The sequence below is a fragment of the Salvelinus alpinus genome, chromosome 16 (genome assembly GCF_045679555.1).
Source record: "Salvelinus alpinus chromosome 16, SLU_Salpinus.1, whole genome shotgun sequence".
Classification (NCBI taxonomy): Eukaryota; Metazoa; Chordata; class Actinopteri; order Salmoniformes; family Salmonidae; genus Salvelinus; species Salvelinus alpinus.
The window spans coordinates 46,547,692-46,564,875 of record NC_092101.1 but is presented as its reverse complement, the minus strand read 5'-3'; the positions used below and the strand labels follow the sequence as shown (position 1 = coordinate 46,564,875).

General features: G+C 44.4%; 1 pseudogene; it reads left to right on the top strand.

Moving 5' to 3' along the window:
* The first annotated feature begins 8,290 nt into the window (after positions 1–8,290).
* Positions 8,291–12,881, top strand: LOC139541597 (phospholipase A and acyltransferase 4-like; annotated as a pseudogene).
* The last annotated feature ends 4,303 nt before the right edge of the window (positions 12,882–17,184 follow it).

The following is a 17,184-nucleotide window of genomic DNA, read 5'->3' as shown; positions in this document are numbered from 1 at the left end:
AGCACTTCAGTGTTGTGGAGCCCCCTTGTACCTGAAGATGAGCCAGCATGGGTTGTACTTATGGACCTGAAAGACATGATTGAGCTTGTTGTTGCCCCTGTGCATAGTGATGACTCTATTTCTTATGTAGAAAGCAAAATAATTGAGCACAGGCATCGATACAAAGAGTTGTTCCCTGGCGTTAGGCTTCTACAGAAGCATCATATGCCTTGCATACTGTTGTTCAGGCTAGCTATCATTGTTTTGGTTTGCAATGGACCCCGTAGTTCCACTCTCCGTACCTCTGATACCCCCTTCGTCCCACCCCCCACACATGCGGTGACCTCACCCATTGAGACCAGCATGTCCAGAGATACAACCTCTCTTATCATCACCCAGTGCCTGGGCTTGCCTCCGCTGTACCCACGCCCCACCATACCCCTGTCTGCACATTATGCCCAAAATCTATTCTACCACGCCCATAAATCTGCTCCTTTTATTCTTTGTCCCCAACGCTCTAGGCGACCAGTTTTGATAGCCTTTAGCCGCACCCTCATCCTACTACTCCTCTGTTCCTCGGGTGATGTGGAGGTAAACCCAGGCCCTGCATGTCCCCAGTCACCCTCATTTGTTGACTTCTGTGATCGAAAAAGCCTTGGCCTCATGCATGTCAACATCAGAAGCCTCCTCCCTAAGTTTGCCTTACTCACCGCTTTAGCACACTCTGCCAACCCTGATGTCCTTGCCGTGTCCGAATCCTGGCTTAGGAAGGCCACCAAAAATTCTGAGATTTCCATACCCAACTATAACACTTTCCGTCAAGATAGAACTGCCAAAGGGGGAGGAGTTGCAATCTACTGCAGAGATAGCCTGCAAAGTTCTGTCATACTTTCCAGGTCTATGCCCAAACAGTTCGAACTTCTAATTTTAAAAATTAATCTCTCCAGAAATAAGTCTCTCACTGTTGCCGCCTGCTACCGACCCCCCTCAGCTCCCAGCTGTGCCCTGGACACCATCTGTGAATTGATCGCTCCCCATCAAGCTTCAGAGTTTGTTCTGTTAGGTGACCTAAACTGGGATATGCTTAACACCCCGGCAGTCCTACAATCCAAGCTTGATGCCCTCAATCTCACACAAATCATCAAGGAACCCACCAGGTACAACCCTAAATCCGTAAACATGGGCACCCTAATAGACATTATCCTGACCAACCTGCCCTCCAAATACACCTCTGCTGTCTTCAATCAAGATCTCAGTGATCACTGCCTCATTGCCTGTATCCGCCACGGGTCCGCGGTCAAACGACCACCCCTCATCACTGTCAAACGCTCCCTAAAACACTTCTGCGAGCAGGCCTTTCTAATCGACCTGGCCCGGGTTCCCTGGAAGGATATTGACCTCATCCCGTCAGTTGAGGATGCCTGGTCATTCTTTAAATGTTACTTCCTCACCATATTAGACAAGCATGCTCCGTTCAAAAAATGCAGAACCAAGAACAGATATAGCCCCTGGTTCACTCCAGACCTGACTGCCCTCGACCAGCACAAAAACATCCTGTGGCGAACTGCAATAGCATCGAAGAGCCCCCGCGATATGCAACTGTTCAGGGAAGTCAGGAACCAATACACGCAGTCAGTCAGGAAAGCAAAGGCCAGCTTTTTCAAGCAGAAATTTGCATCCTGTAGCTCTAACTCCAAAAAGTTCTGGGATACTGTAAAGTCCATGGAGAACAAGAGCACCTCCTCCCAGCTGCCCACTGCACTGAGGCTAGGTAACACGGTCACCACCGATAAATCCGTGATAATCGAAGACTTCAACAAGCATTTCTCAATGGCTGGCCATGCCTTCCTCCTGGCGACTCCAACCTTGGCCAACAGCCCCGCCCCCTCCGCTGCTACTCGCCCAAGCCTCCCCAGCTTCTCCTTTACCCAAATCCAGATAGCAGATGTTCTGAAAGAGCTGGAAAACCTGGACCCATACAAATCAGCTGGGCTTGACAATCTGGACCCCCTATTTCTGAAACTGTCCGCCGCCATTGTCGCACCCCCTATCACCAGCCTGTTCAACCTCTCCTTCGTATCATCTGAGATCCCCAAGGATTGGAAAGCTGCCGCGGTCATCCCCCTCTTCAAAGGGGGAGACACCCTGGACCCAAACTGTTACAGACCTATATCCATCCTGCCCTGCCTATCTAAGGTCTTCGAAAGCCAAGTCAACAAACAGATCACTGACCATCTCGAATCCCACCGTACCTTCTCCGCTGTGCAATCCGGTTTCCGAGCCGGTCATGGGTGCACCTCAGCCACGCTCAAGGTACTAAACGATATCATAACCGCCATCGATAAAAGACATTACTGTGCAGCCGTCTTCATCGACCTGGCCAAGGCTTTCGACTCTGTCAATCACCATATTCTTATCGGCAGACTCAGTAGTCTCGGTTTTTCTAATGACTGCCTTGCCTGGTTCACCAACTACTTTGCAGACAGAGTTCAGTGTGTCAAATCGGAGGGCATGTTGTCCGGTCCTCTGGCAGTCTCTATGGGGATACCACAGGGTTCAATTCTCGGACCGACTCTTTTCTCTGTATACATCAATGATGTTGCTCTTGCTGCGGGCGATTCCCTGATCCACCTCTACGCAGACGACACCATTCTATATACTTCCGGCCCTTCCTTGGACACTGTACTATCTAACCTCCAAACGAGCTTCAATGCCATACAACACTCCTTCCGTGGCCTCCAACTGCTCTTAAACGCTAGTAAAACCAAATGCATGCTTTTCAACCGTTCGCTGCCTGCACCCGCACGCCCGACTAGCATCACCACCCTGGACGGTTCCGACCTAGAATATGTGGACATCTATAAGTACCTAGGTGTCTGGCTAGACTGCAAACTCTCCTTCCAGACTCATATCAAACATCTCCAATCCAAAATCAAAGCAAGAATCGGCTTTCTATTCCACAACAAAGCCTCCTTCACTCACGCCGCCAAACTTACCCTAGTAAAACTGACTATCCTACCGATCCTCGACTTCGGCGATGTCATCTACAAAATAGCTTCCAATACTCTACTCAGCAAACTGGATGCAGTTTATCACAGTGCCATTCGTTTTGTTACTAAAGCACCTTATACGACCCACCACTGCGACCTGTATGCCCTAGTCGGCTGGCCCTCGCTACATGTTCGTCGTCAGACCCACTGGCTCCAGGTCATCTACAAGGCTATGCTAGGTAAAGTGCCGCCTTATCTCAGTTCACTGGTCACGATGGCTACACCCACCCGCAGCACGCGCTCCAGCAGGTGTATCTCACTGATCATCCCTAAAGCCAAAACCTCATTTGGACGCCTTTCCTTCCAGTTCTCTGCGGCCTGCGACTGGAACGAATTGCAAAAATCTCTGAAGTTGGAGACTTTTATCTCCCTCAACAACTTTAAAAATCTGCTATCCGAGCAGCTAACCGATCGCTGCAGCTGTACATAGTCCATCTGTAAACTACCCACCCAATTTACCTACCTCACCCCCCATACTGCTTTTATTTATTTACTTTTCTGCTCTTTTGCACACCAGTATCTCTTCTTGCACATGATCATCTGATGATTTATCACTCCAGTGTTAATCTGCTAAATTGTAATTATTCGATTTATTGCCTACCTCATGCCTTTTGCACACATTGTATATAGATTGCTCTTTTTTTTCTACCATGTTATTGACTTGTTTATTGTTTACTCCATGTGTAACTCTGTGTTGTCTGTTCACACTGCTATGCTTTATCTTGGCCAGGTCGCAGTTGCAAATGAGAACTTGTTCTCAACTAGCCTACCTGGTTAAATAAAGGTGAAATAAAAAATAAAAAAATTAAAAATCATTATCTGGAACACTACCCTCAGATGATCAGGTTCTTTGGTCCTCTTGTAAGGCTATGGACAATGCGGTTTGAGGCCAAACATGACCTCAAGTTATCAGACACACAAGGTGCTTCACAAATGTCTCTTTCATTAGCCTCCAAGCATCAGATGATTGCTTACCAGTTGAGCTCTCTGTATCTTAGCAAGTCTGAACTTGAGGTCAAAACTGTCTCCAGTCTCCCAGGGGATTTACTGAAAAATGAAATAGCTGAAGCCATTAGACATAGTCCAGCTCCCACAAGAGATGTCCCTCTAGTGGCACTAAGTGAACTGGCAGACAGTTATCCACTGGTTGACCACATTATTGGATCAGTCCGCATGATGACTTTGAAATGGCATAGCCAATAAGAGGTTAAGTATGTTTAGCACATACTGGTTGAATATAACTTAATATGCATGCCTGCCTAATCAATAGAAATTTGATATGAAAACCATGTTATGGACCATGAAGAATAACTCTTGAAGATCATCCTGATTGATGGCAGCTACCAGAGACTGATTTTCCCTTGTGGACTACCTGATTCTGTCATTGACATTTTGAACGATGTATAGAAGCAGTGTGGACTTCAAGGCAACTTCAGACTTCAGTTCATGAATCCTATTTTTGGAACTGAGTTATTTTAACCTGACCTCAATGGCAGAAGTAGAGGACAAAGGTACTCTTAAAGTTACTGACATGTCAGAGACCCCCACAATTCACTGTGCTGAAACCTCCAGCAGTATCAACACCCCACTCCCGACAACCTCTGCCTTCAATCGTCCCCACATCGATGACTCGTCAACACTATCCATTGGCTCAGTTGACACTGATATACTGTCTTCTCCAGAGTCTACTAGCTCATGGTCCTCTTGGCCTACTTTGTTCTGTGTGCCTCGGTTCTCCTATGATGCTGAGCTAAAACTTCAGCAGGCCAATTCAGTTTACCTTGAAAGTGGCACTCTACTTGTTCCAGAGCCTAAGTTGAAGTCAAACATACTCGACGGATTGTTGCAAGAAATTGTCCAGTATAAAGTTTATGCCACTGATGGAGAGATGGAACAGGTTGCACAGAATCTAATCAAGAAGCATCCATGTGTGACTGAAGTGTTCATTCACTGGATGTGGGGATGGAAAACCAGTTTGAAATACAACCTGGCGAACTACCGCACTCGCCTGAGAAGACTGGGATGTCCAGGGGTGATGATAAACTCCTTGAAGCACAAACCTGCATGGAAGTCAAGTGCAGCCTATGGTTTCAAAAAGACAAAGAGAGCAGAAAGTGAACTTTTGCCCCACATATCCCTCAGGAGAAACAGAAGAGACCCTCGAGGACATGCGGAAAGCTCTTACTTTCCGACGTGAAGAAAAGGAACAGAGACAGTGAAGTTCAAAATGGAGAAGACGTTTGCATACAGGAGACATGAAGTTGTCCGTGACACACCCATGGTAGAGGACTTCATTGCAAGATGGCCTTTGCTCTTTGAAGTCACTGAGGTAGGTTAGCCTTGCTTGTCTTATTGTTTATCTATTGTTTATGCTATCTGGGATTTGTTGGTGAAGGTAGAAGATTATTTTCCCTCAGCTTGCCACATAAGTATTATTCAGAGTTATCACCACGTGTAGCTGCCTAGTTATTTCTCTCCCTATAGAGAACCCTCTAGTTTACTGCTTGTGTAATCATCTCCAGTCTATTTTCCTTTCTGCAGTTTTTAATTTAAGTTGTTTAATTACTATTTTCAGGTCAATGCTGAGTTTAAGAGAAGAAGTAAACTGAAAAAGTATAATTGTGTTTATCTAACATGTTTTATTCATGTGGAACCGATGTACACATTTGAATTAAGTATATTCAAAGCACAATAATTTTTTCAGTGATTAGACAACTTTGCAGTGTTGTATTTTTTTGTGGTGTTATTTTGTACATTATTTCCTCAGAACGTTTCCATGTGTGTTTTTTTATTTTTTATTGCTAGGTTTTACTGCACTGTTGAATCTAGAGACAAAAGCATTTCGCTGCACCTGGGATGAGAAAAGATAAGAAACCCGCACACTGATCCAGCCAGCATCACTGATCCAGCCAGCATCACTGCTCCAGCCAGCATCACTGCTCCAGCCAGCATCGCTGCTCCAGCCAGCATCACTGATCCATCCAGCATCACTGCTCCAGCCAGCATCACTGCTCCTTATATTTAGGTATCGTTGTCACGTTCTGACCTTAGTTCCTTTTTTATGTCTCTATTTTGTTTGGTCAGGGCGTGAGTTGGGGTGGGCATACTATGTGTTCTATGTTTTGTATTTCTATGTTTTGGCCGGGTATGGTTCCCAATCAGAGGCAGCTGTCAATCGTTGTCTCTGATTGAGAACCATACTTAGGTAGCCTGTTCCCACCTGTGTTTGTGGGTAGTTGTTTTCTGTTTTGTGTATGTTACCTGACAGAACTGTTTCGTTTTCGTTCTTCCTCGTTATTTTGTTTAGTGTTCAGTTTTGATTAAATTTATATCATGAACACTTACCACGCTGCGTTTTGGTCCGATCCTTCATATTCATCATCAGACGAAGACGAAGTTCGTTACAATCGTCCTCAAGGCCTTCGTCAGGGCTTTGGTGAGCGTTTATAGTATGTATCCTTATGTAGACATTGCTCCACCCACATCCGTTAAATGAATCAAATGGGGTTGGAGTCGAGGGGAAATTATATTTCCGAATATAACAATGTGCATTTCACAAGTATTCCAATACACTGTGTACATAAAATCATTGGGTACAGTGCAAGAAAATACGTCAGAGTAGTCTGAAGTGGTAGCATTAATTCATGTTCACATTTACACCATAACATGCATGGGCATTTCATCAAGACCTTTGGGGAATAATGTCTGGAGGGTTGAAATCCCAAAACATTCTCTTTTACTCAGAATATTATTTATTTCACCTCCCCTGTCTGATATCTTAACTTTCTCTACGCCACAAAATCTAAAGGTAGAAATGTCATGTTTTAGGTCATTAAAATGTACAGCGACTGGATAATCCCTGTCGTTTCTCCTGATTGAACTTTTATGTTCCCTAATTCTCTGTTTGAGAGAAAGAGAGGTTTTACTTATAAAACACAGCATACATGGACATTTAATCATGTACTGTAGATAATATGGGTGATGGACACATACAACAACACAGTTACACATGAAACAAACAAAACATACAGTCAATAATACAGTAGAAAACAAAAAGTCTATATACAGTGAGTGCAGATGAGGAAAGGTAAGGGAGTTAAGGCAATAAATATAGTGACTTTTTCTGCCTCCACAATTCCCCCTTTGACACTATAGAAACCATAAGCATCACCATATATGATATATCTGAGCTGTTGTCAGACAGAACTTAAAACCTTCTGGTTTCTGTAAAATTGGCATTTTACACAGAATGTTATTAAGTTACCTTTCAGGAGCCACAATCTGGGGAAAAGGGAGGTTTTTAGGGATCAGAATCATTTCTATGACAGTTACTATCATCTCCAATAAGGCAATTTGGATCCCCTATAAAGGGTGACACAGTGACGAGATCTGTCAGGTCATTCAAGTTTACTTCTGTGGTCACATGACCATCTGGTGGAGGGAAGGTACTTCTGTTTCACACAATCTCCTTACTGTTAAAGGAATTTAATTCCTATATCAACCAATTCAATTAAACACTCTGCCCATACATAAGAATCTGTAAGATACTTATCAGCATTAAATGGACAGAAACCAGTCTCAAAATCAATCAATCAATAGCGTTTATTCTCGAGAGTACTGATCATAGTACAATTTACATCAGGTTATATAATAAAACTGATGTCATAGGTTTTAAAATGTCCTTCCTCCTCTCGGATACAATGGCAGTACAGTTAGCGTTCTCACATTACTGTCTGCCACCTGTAACCAACCCAAGGTCTCACCCCTCCCTGGGTAGAGACAGAATTTCCTGTAAGGAACACATCATTCCAGCCTGTCTGAAGATAACTCCATTCTTTCTAACAAGGAACACATTATATTCAGCATTATGATTATAATAAGATTCATTCATCCATACAGTAACATAGTAGTATTCTGTTCAGTTATAATTCATCCATACAGTAACATAGTAGTATTCTGTTCAGTTATAATTCATCCATACAGTAACATAGTAGTATTCTGTTCAGTTATAATTCATCCATACAGTAACATAGTAGTATTCTGTTCAGTTATAATTCTAAGTTAAATGTATACATGTTTTAGTCATTATCCATAAAAATCCCGTAACACCTACCAACAGACTCAGTAACCCCATTGGAATCTCTCCCCCCCCCCCCTCATTCATTCTTTATTAAGTTGTTAAACATATTTCTATGTGGTGTGTCCTTTCTGAAGTAGTGATTATGTAGAAACAAATATATAGAGAAAAAAACATTCTATGTCAGAGGTAGAGCTAGTTGCAAGAACGCTCGGGTCTCAAAGAGTTAATTTGAATAACAGGATGTTGGTTTTGGACCTTGTAATCTAAGGGCGAGGTTTTTGTCATTAGACACAGCCCACAGTGAGACATTCACATATAAACCAGGAGTCCGACCACAGTAAGTACTGTTGCTGATCTTTGACTAATGCTAATTTATAATAATCAACAGTACCATAAAAGGTGTGTGTGTGTGTGGACATATTTAACTATACTTGTGAGGACCAGCTTTAGGGTTAGGGGCCAGAGGAAATATGTTAGTAAAACAGGACTGTGTGTGGGTGTTACAAAATTACATGTCTTCTTACCCACCTTATTCTTAGATGGAGATCGGTGACATGATTGAGATAAACAGAGGTGCATACAAACACTGGGCTCTGTACATTGGAAATGGAGAGGTCATCCATGTGGTAACTCCAGGTATGATGTTAATCTGGAAATGTATTTGTGGTAGCCTATAATCCAATTCCAGAATTGGGGCAGGGTGTAAACATAATCTGAAGTCAAATGTTAACAGCAGAGTACTGGCCCAATGCTCTAACCACTAGACTACCTGCTGCCCCTAACAGCAGAGTACTGGCCCAATGCTCTAACCACTAGACTACCTGCTGCTCCTAACAGCAGAGTACTGGCCCAATGCTCTAACCACTAGACTACCTGCTGCTCCTAACAGCAGAGTACTGGCCCAATGCTCTAACCACTAGACTACCTGCTGCCCCTAACAGCAGAGTACTGGCCCAATGCTCTAACCACTAGACTACCTGCTGCCCCTAACAGCAGAGTACTGGCCCAATGCTCTAACCACTAGGCTACCTCCCCTAACAGCAGAGTACTGGCCCAATGCTCTAACCACTAGGCTACCTGCTGCCCTAACAGCAGAGTACTGGCCCAATGCTCTAACCACTAGTCTACCTGCTGCCCCTAACAGCATAGTACTGGCCCAATGCTGTAACCACTAGTCTACCTGCTGCCCCTAACAGCATAGTACTGGCCCAATGCTCTAACCACTAGTCTACCTGCTGCCCCTAACAGCATAGTACTGGCCCAATGCTCTAACCACTAGTCTACCTGCTGCCCCTAACAGCATAGTACTGGCCCAATGCTGTAACCACTAGGCTACATGCTGCCCCTAACAGCAGAGTACTGGCCCAATGCTCTAACCACTAGTCTACCTGCTGCCCCTAACAGCATAGTACTGGCCCAATGCTGTAACCACTAGGCTACCTGCTGCCCCTAACAGCATAGTACTGGCCCAATGCTCTAACCACTAGTCTACCTGCTGCCCCTAACAGCATAGTACTGGCCCAATGCTGTAACCACTAGTCTACCTGCTGCCCCTAACAGCATAGTACTGGCCCAATGCTCTAACCACTAGGCTACCTGCTGCCCCTAACAGCATAGTACTGGCCCAATGCTCTAACCACTAGTCTACCTGCTGCCCGTAACAGCATAGTACTGGCCCAATGCTCTAACCACTAGTCTACCTGCTGCCCCTAACAGCATAGTACTGGCCCAATGCTCTAACCACTAGACTACCTGCTGCCCCTAACAGCAGAGTACTGGCCCAATGCTCTAACCACTAGACTACCTGCTGCCCCTAACAGCAGAGTACTGGCCCAATGCTCTAACCACTAGGCTACCTCCCCTAACAGCAGAGTACTGGCCCAATGCTCTAACCACTAGGCTACCTGCTGCCCTAACAGCAGAGTACTGGCCCAATACTCTAACCACTAGGCTACCTGCTGCCCTAACAGCATAGTACTGGCCCAATGCTGTAACCACTAGGCTACATGCTGCCCCTAACAGCAGAGTACTGGCCCAATGCTCTAACCACTAGTCTACCTGCTGCCCCTAACAGCATAGTACTGGCCCAATGCTGTAACCACTAGTCTACCTGCTGCCCCTAACAGCATAGTACTGGCCCAATGCTCTAACCACTAGTCTACCTGCTGCCCCTAACAGCATAGTACTGGCCCAATGCTCTAACCACTAGTCTACCTGCTGCCCCTAACAGCATAGTACTGGCCCAATGCTGTAACCACTAGGCTACATGCTGCCCCTAACAGCAGAGTACTGGCCCAATGCTCTAACCACTAGTCTACCTGCTGCCCCTAACAGCATAGTACTGGCCCAATGCTGTAACCACTAGGCTACCTGCTGCCCCTAACAGCATAGTACTGGCCCAATGCTCTAACCACTAGTCTACCTGCTGCCCCTAACAGCATAGTACTGGCCCAATGCTGTAACCACTAGTCTACCTGCTGCCCCTAACAGCATAGTACTGGCCCAATGCTCTAACCACTAGGCTACCTGCTGCCCCTAACAGCATAGTACTGGCCCAATGCTCTAACCACTAGTCTACCTGCTGCCCCTAACAGCATAGTACTGGCCCAATGCTCTAACCACTAGTCTACCTGCTGCCCCTAACAGCATAGTACTGGCCCAATGCTCTAACCACTAGACTACCTGCTGCCCCTAACAGCAGAGTACTGGCCCAATGCTCTAACCACTAGGCTACCTGCTACCCCTAACAGCAGGGTACTGGTCCAATGCTCTAACCACTAGGCTACCTGCTGCCCCTAACAGCAGAGTACTGGCCCAATGCTCTAACCACTAGGCTACCTGCTGCCCCTAACAGCAGAGTACTGGCCCAATGCTCTAACCACTAGGCTACCTGCTGCCTCGAACAGCAGAGTACTGGCCCCATGCTCTAACCACTAGGCTACCTGCTGCCCCTAACAGCAGAGTACTGGCCCCATGCTCTAACCACTAGGCTACCTGCCTCCCCTAACAGCAGAGTACTGGCCCAATGCTCTAACCACTAGGCTACCTGCTGCCCCTAACAGCAGAGTACTGGCCCAATGCTCTAACCACTAGGCTACCTGCTGCCCCTAACAGCAGAGTACTGGCCCAATGCTCTAACCACTAGTCTACCTGCTGCCCCTAACAGCAGAGTACTGGCCCAATGCTCTAACCACTAGGCTACCTGCTGCTCCTAACAGCAGAGTACTGGCCCAATGCTCTAACCACTAGTCTACCTGCTGCCCCTAACAGCAGAGTACTGGCCCAATGCTCTAACCACTAGGCTACCTGCTGCTCCTAACAGCAGAGTACTGGCCCAATGCTCTAACCACTAGGCTACCTGCTGCCTCGAACAGCAGAGTACTGGCCCAATGCTCTAACCACTAGGCTACCTGCTGCCCCTAACAGCAGAGTACTGGCCCAATGCTCTAACCACTAGGCTACCTGCCTCCCCTAACAGCAGAGTACTGGCCCAATGCTCTAACCACTAGGCTACCTGCTGCCCCTAACAGCAGAGTACTGGCCCAATGCTCTAACCACTAGGCTACCTGCTGCCCCTAACAGCAGAGTACTGGCCCAATGCTCTAACCACTAGTCTACCTGCTGCCCCTAACAGCAGAGTACTGGCCCAATGCTCTAACCACTAGGCTACCTGCTGCTCCTAACAGCAGAGTACTGGCCCAATGCTCTAACCACTAGTCTACCTGCTGCCCCTAACAGCAGAGTACTGGCCCAATGCTCTAACCACTAGGCTACCTGCTGCTCCTAACAGCAGAGTACTGGCCCAATGCTCTAACCACTAGGCTACCTGCTGCCTCGAACAGCAGAGTACTGGCCCAATGCTCTAACCACTAGGCTACCTGCTGCCCCTAACAGCAGAGTACTGGCCCAATGCTCTAACCACTAGGCTACCTGCCTCCCCTAACAGCAGAGTACTGGCCCAATGCTCTAACCACTAGGCTACCTGCTGCCCCTAACAGCAGAGTACTGGCCCAATGCTCTAACCACTAGGCTACCTGCTGCCCCTAACAGCAGAGTAAAACTGATATCTGAACATGGTCGATGGAGTCAGAACTTTATGAACGTATTCAATCAGCTACAGCATCTGCTGTGTTCTCTCAGTCTCTTTATTTCTCTCATCAGCAAAACACACAACTTTTTCTTTCCCCCTGCTTTGTAGATGGGCCTTCAAGAGTAGCTTTCTGCAGTGTTAGCTCATCCAGCGGCAGTCTTTCCTGTAAAGGCACGATTACAATAGAGACATTAAAGGATGTGGCATCAAGGAATATTTACAAAATCAACAACTACTTGGATGACGAGTACAAACCAAGGCCGACTGACGTCATTATGAAGGAAGTGGACAAAATGAGAGGCCGCACAATAAAATATGGCTTGGAAACAACTGCGAGCATTTTGTTACTTTCCTCCGTTATGGCAAATCAAAGTCCCAACAGGTAGCCATGACAGTATAATTGAGAGAATATTCTATTTAATTCTTTGCTTGAGGAGATGCACTCCATATTCATTTGTTTTCTGTTTGTCTTTTTCCTTATAGGCAGATGACTTCATGAAGGATTTGTTAGCTGGTCAGCTAGGCCTGCTTGGTGTACTGGCTGCTGTTGCTATTTCTACAGCTGCTGCAACAAGCAAACTTAGTAAATAATTTATTGGTTCTCTCATGAGTCCATTGAGAATGTCAGTAATGCAAAATGTTGTTTCTAGCCTAATGAATAAAGGACCATCTCAAAGACCAATGTGGTTGTGTGGTCATTTTTCATTCAAATCAAACAGAATATTTAATTCATACAGTTGCCTTTATATTACCAAAACCATATTACCATGACCGTGATTAATACTGCAGTGGGATAAATCAGGGTCACACAGAGTGTTTCTGGGTAGTTTTAAACAAATCTACTTAGAAACCAAAGTATACACTTCACACACATGGTTATGGGATAAACAAAGGAAGACACCTGTACCATGTCAGATACAGAGTTGAAGTGTATTACATTTTGAGTTTGCATCCCAATATTAGACTTTACATACACTACCGTTCAATCGTTTTGGGTCACTTAAAAATATCCTTGTTTTTGAAAGAAAAGCACATTTTTTGTCCATTAAAATATAATCAAATTGATCAGAAAAACAGTGTAGACATTGTTTATGTTGTAAATGACTATTGTAGCTGGAAACGGTTGATTTTGAATGGAATATCTACAATACATAGGCGTACAGAGGCCCATTATCAGCTACCATCACTCCTGTGTTCCAATGGCACGTTGTGTTAGCTAATCCAAGTTTTTCATTTTAAAAGGCTAATTGATCATTAGAAAACTCTTTTGCAATTATGTTAGCACAGCTGAAATCTGTTCTAATTAAAGAAGCAATACAACTGAGCTTTCTTTAGACTAGTTGAGTATCTGGAGCATCAACATTTGTGGGTTCGATTACAGGCTCAAAATGGCCAGAAACAAAGACCTTTCTTCTGCAACTCATCCGTCTATTCTTGTTCTGAGAAATTAAGGCTATTCCATGCAAGAAATTGCCAAGAAACTAAAGATCTCATACAACGCTGTGTACTACTCCCTTCACAGAACAGTGCAAACTGTCTCCAACCAGAATAGAAAGAGGAGTGGGAGGCCCCGGTGCACAACTGAGCAAGAGGACAAGTACATTACAGTTTCTAGTTTGAGAAACAGACGCCTCACAAGTCCTCAACTGGCAGCTTCATTAAAAAGTACCCGCAAAACACCATTCTCAACGTCAACAGTGAAGAGGCGACTCTGGGATGCTGGCCTTCTAGGCAGAGTTGCAAAGAAAAAGCCATATCTCAGACTGGCCAATAAAAATAAAAGATTAAGATGGGCAAAAAAACACAGACACTGAACAGAGGAACTCTGTTTTCTCCCTACACTGTATTTCTGATCAATTTGATGATATTTTAATGGACAAAAAATGTGCTTTTCTTTTAAAAGAAAGGACATTTCTAAGTGACCCCAAACTTTTGAACGGTAGTGTACATTACAGAAGACTGAAATATAACAAAACATTTTCACATTGAAACACTTTAACAAAAATAAAGTTGATTCATGATAAAATTATGAAAAAACATTACTAACATTCCACCCATGAGGCCACTAGAGGGCGATTGACTGCAGGAAAAGGATCTATGGAGAATCCTCCCATACAGTTCATGTTAATAATATATTCTGTTATAACATATTAGCCCCGTTTTTACTTTTAGGGACAGATTGCGGGACCCAGATTAAATCTACTCCTGGATTTAAAAGCATTGTTAATGGATAATCTCAATTGAAAGTGATTCTTAATTCAGGACTAGGCTTCATCTGGGTCTGTGAAACCTGCACTTTAATGTTCTGAACTAGTTCCTTGAATACAGTAAGACAGGAGAACAATATACTTTATCTACAGTAAACAAGGCAAAAGAACAGGTCATTCCCCATGAATGATGCAGCGCTCCCTTTGGGCCAATCAGTGGAATTGTGTAAATGACTGAGCTCTATGGCAAGACACAGTATTCCCCCAAATGTCATCAAAATCAGGCCAGTGGTGTCTGAGATATCGCTTGGGTTAGCTAGACTCATATCCCTGAGCATATGTGTCAAATTTGACTTTGAGTTTGAGTTTATTTTATTTTTACAGGGACAGTGCACATTAATCAACGTTTCAGTAAAAGTGACGGTTTTAGCCAGCCGGCTAATTTTCAACCGCAGTCCCTGGGCAGGTTATTAAAAACAATTACAATATAGACAATCATTGAGCAGTGAGCACACGCAGAGCAACATAGGACAAGCAAGACATAGCATACAGACAGAGCAACATAGAACAAGCAAGACATAGCATACAGACAGAGCAACATAGGACAAGCAAGACGTAGAATACAGACAGAGCAACATAGAACAAAAGCAGCAAGACAACATTTATAAAAGCAACAAAGTGTTTCCACACCTCACAAGCTACAGACAACATGGAAAGCAGCAATACACAGCTAGGGATGTTATCGCAGGTGCAGTGAAATGCTTTTGTTTCTAGCTTCAACAGTGCAGTAACACCTAGCAATACAAACATGAGGTAGTCCTTCACTGTTGAGCTTTATCAAGAACTACATTACTGTAGGGCTGTGTTTCCAAACCTTTTTCGGTTACTGTGCCACCAACTGAAATTTGCTGTCAAGTCAAACCAAATGTATTTATATAGCCCTTCTTACATCAGCTGATATCTCAAAGTGCTGTACAGAAACCCAGCCTAAAACCCCAAACAGCAAGCAATGCAGGTGTAGAAGCACGGTGGCTAGTAAATGTCAGTTGGCTTTTCATAGCCGATCATTGAGAGTATCTCTACCGCTCCTGCTGTCTCTAGAGAGTAGAAAACAGCAGGTCTGGGACAGGTAGCACGTCCGGTGAACAGGTCAGGGTTCCATAGCCGCAGGCAGAACAGTTGAAACTGGAGCAGCAGCACGGCCAGGTGGACTGGGGACAGCAAGGAGTCATCAGGCCAGGTAGTCCTGAGGCATGGTCCTAGGGCTCAGGTCTTCCAAGAGAGAAAGAATTAGAGAGAGCATACATACATTTTTCAATGTGTGAATGTGGAAATGTATGGGGTGTTCAGAATTGGTGTCAAGTAGGTCCCAACTTTTGCAACATTATACGTTAAAGACCCACATTACAGCCGTACTGTCCGTTACCCATGTACATACATTGACTGTCCATGCGCATTTAAGACCTGGAATGCCTTAATTGTGCACCAAAGTAAAGTCCACTCAACAGAGGTTACTAAATAAGAATCTCACAAACGTGGCAATATTCAGTTGTCATCTATGTGCTTGTAATGATTTAGCATCAGAAAATGATTATTTTGTACACATCAACAGCCATCTCAAGAGTAATGAAACTATTACTTGTACGTTTGTAGGCTGTAATTTTCAGACAAACATTAATGGTACCTTTGAAATCTCACAAAAATCGGAAAAACATTGCTCTCACACATGGTTGAATTTTAAACCTGGAGTTGTCACGACTACTAGAGTATCTTCACCATCAGTGGATGAATCACATGCAAATAGTCAGGAAGAAGAGTTTGTTGATGATGCCAATGCTTCTTCTGATTTGCATTGTACAGCTGAAGGCTTAGCAACTATTATGGAGGAAAGATTTGCAGCTTCTCTACTGAAATTAGAGCATTTGGCCAAGCTCGGCTATTAATGAGGGAGCTCCATCATTTGATTTGTTCCGCACCTGTCCCTTTATCTAGTGGCTTTGTTGGTGGCATCTTTCATCAACATAATCTCCAATTGGATGAATCGGCCATTAAAGAAATTGCTGTTGCAGTTTTGTTCTGGTAATCCTGTGCTAAAGTCTATTGAAAAAGGTGGTTGTCTTAGCACTGCTTATCAGTGTAAGCAGTATTACAAGGAGCACTTCAGTGTTGTGGAGTCCACTTGTACCTGAAGATGAGCCAGCATGGCTTGTACTTATGGACCTGAAAGACATCATTGAGCTTGTTGTTGCCCCTGTGCAGTGATGACTCTATTTCTTATGTAGAAAGCAGAATCATTGAGCACAGGCATTGATACAAAGAGTTGTTCCCTGGCGTTAGGCTTCAACAGAAGCATCATTATCTGGAACACTACCCTCAGATGATCAGGTTCTTTGGTTTTCTTGTAAGGCTATGGACAATGCGGTTTGAGGCCAAACATGACCTCAAGTTATCAGACACACAAGGTGCTTCACAAATGTCTCTTTCATTATCCTCCAAGCATCAGATGATTGCTTACCAGTTGAGCTCTCTGTATCTTAGCAAGTCTGAACTTGAGGTCAAAACTGTCTCCACTCTCAGTGGATTTAATCAAAAATGAAATATCTGAAGCCATTAGACATAGTCCTGCTCCCACAAGAGATGTCCCTCTAGTGGCACTAAGTGAACTGGCAGACAGTTATCCACTGGTTGAACACATTATTGGATCAGTCCGCATGGTGACTTTGAAATGGCATAGCCAATAAGAGGTTAAGTATGTTTAGCACATACTGGTTGAATATA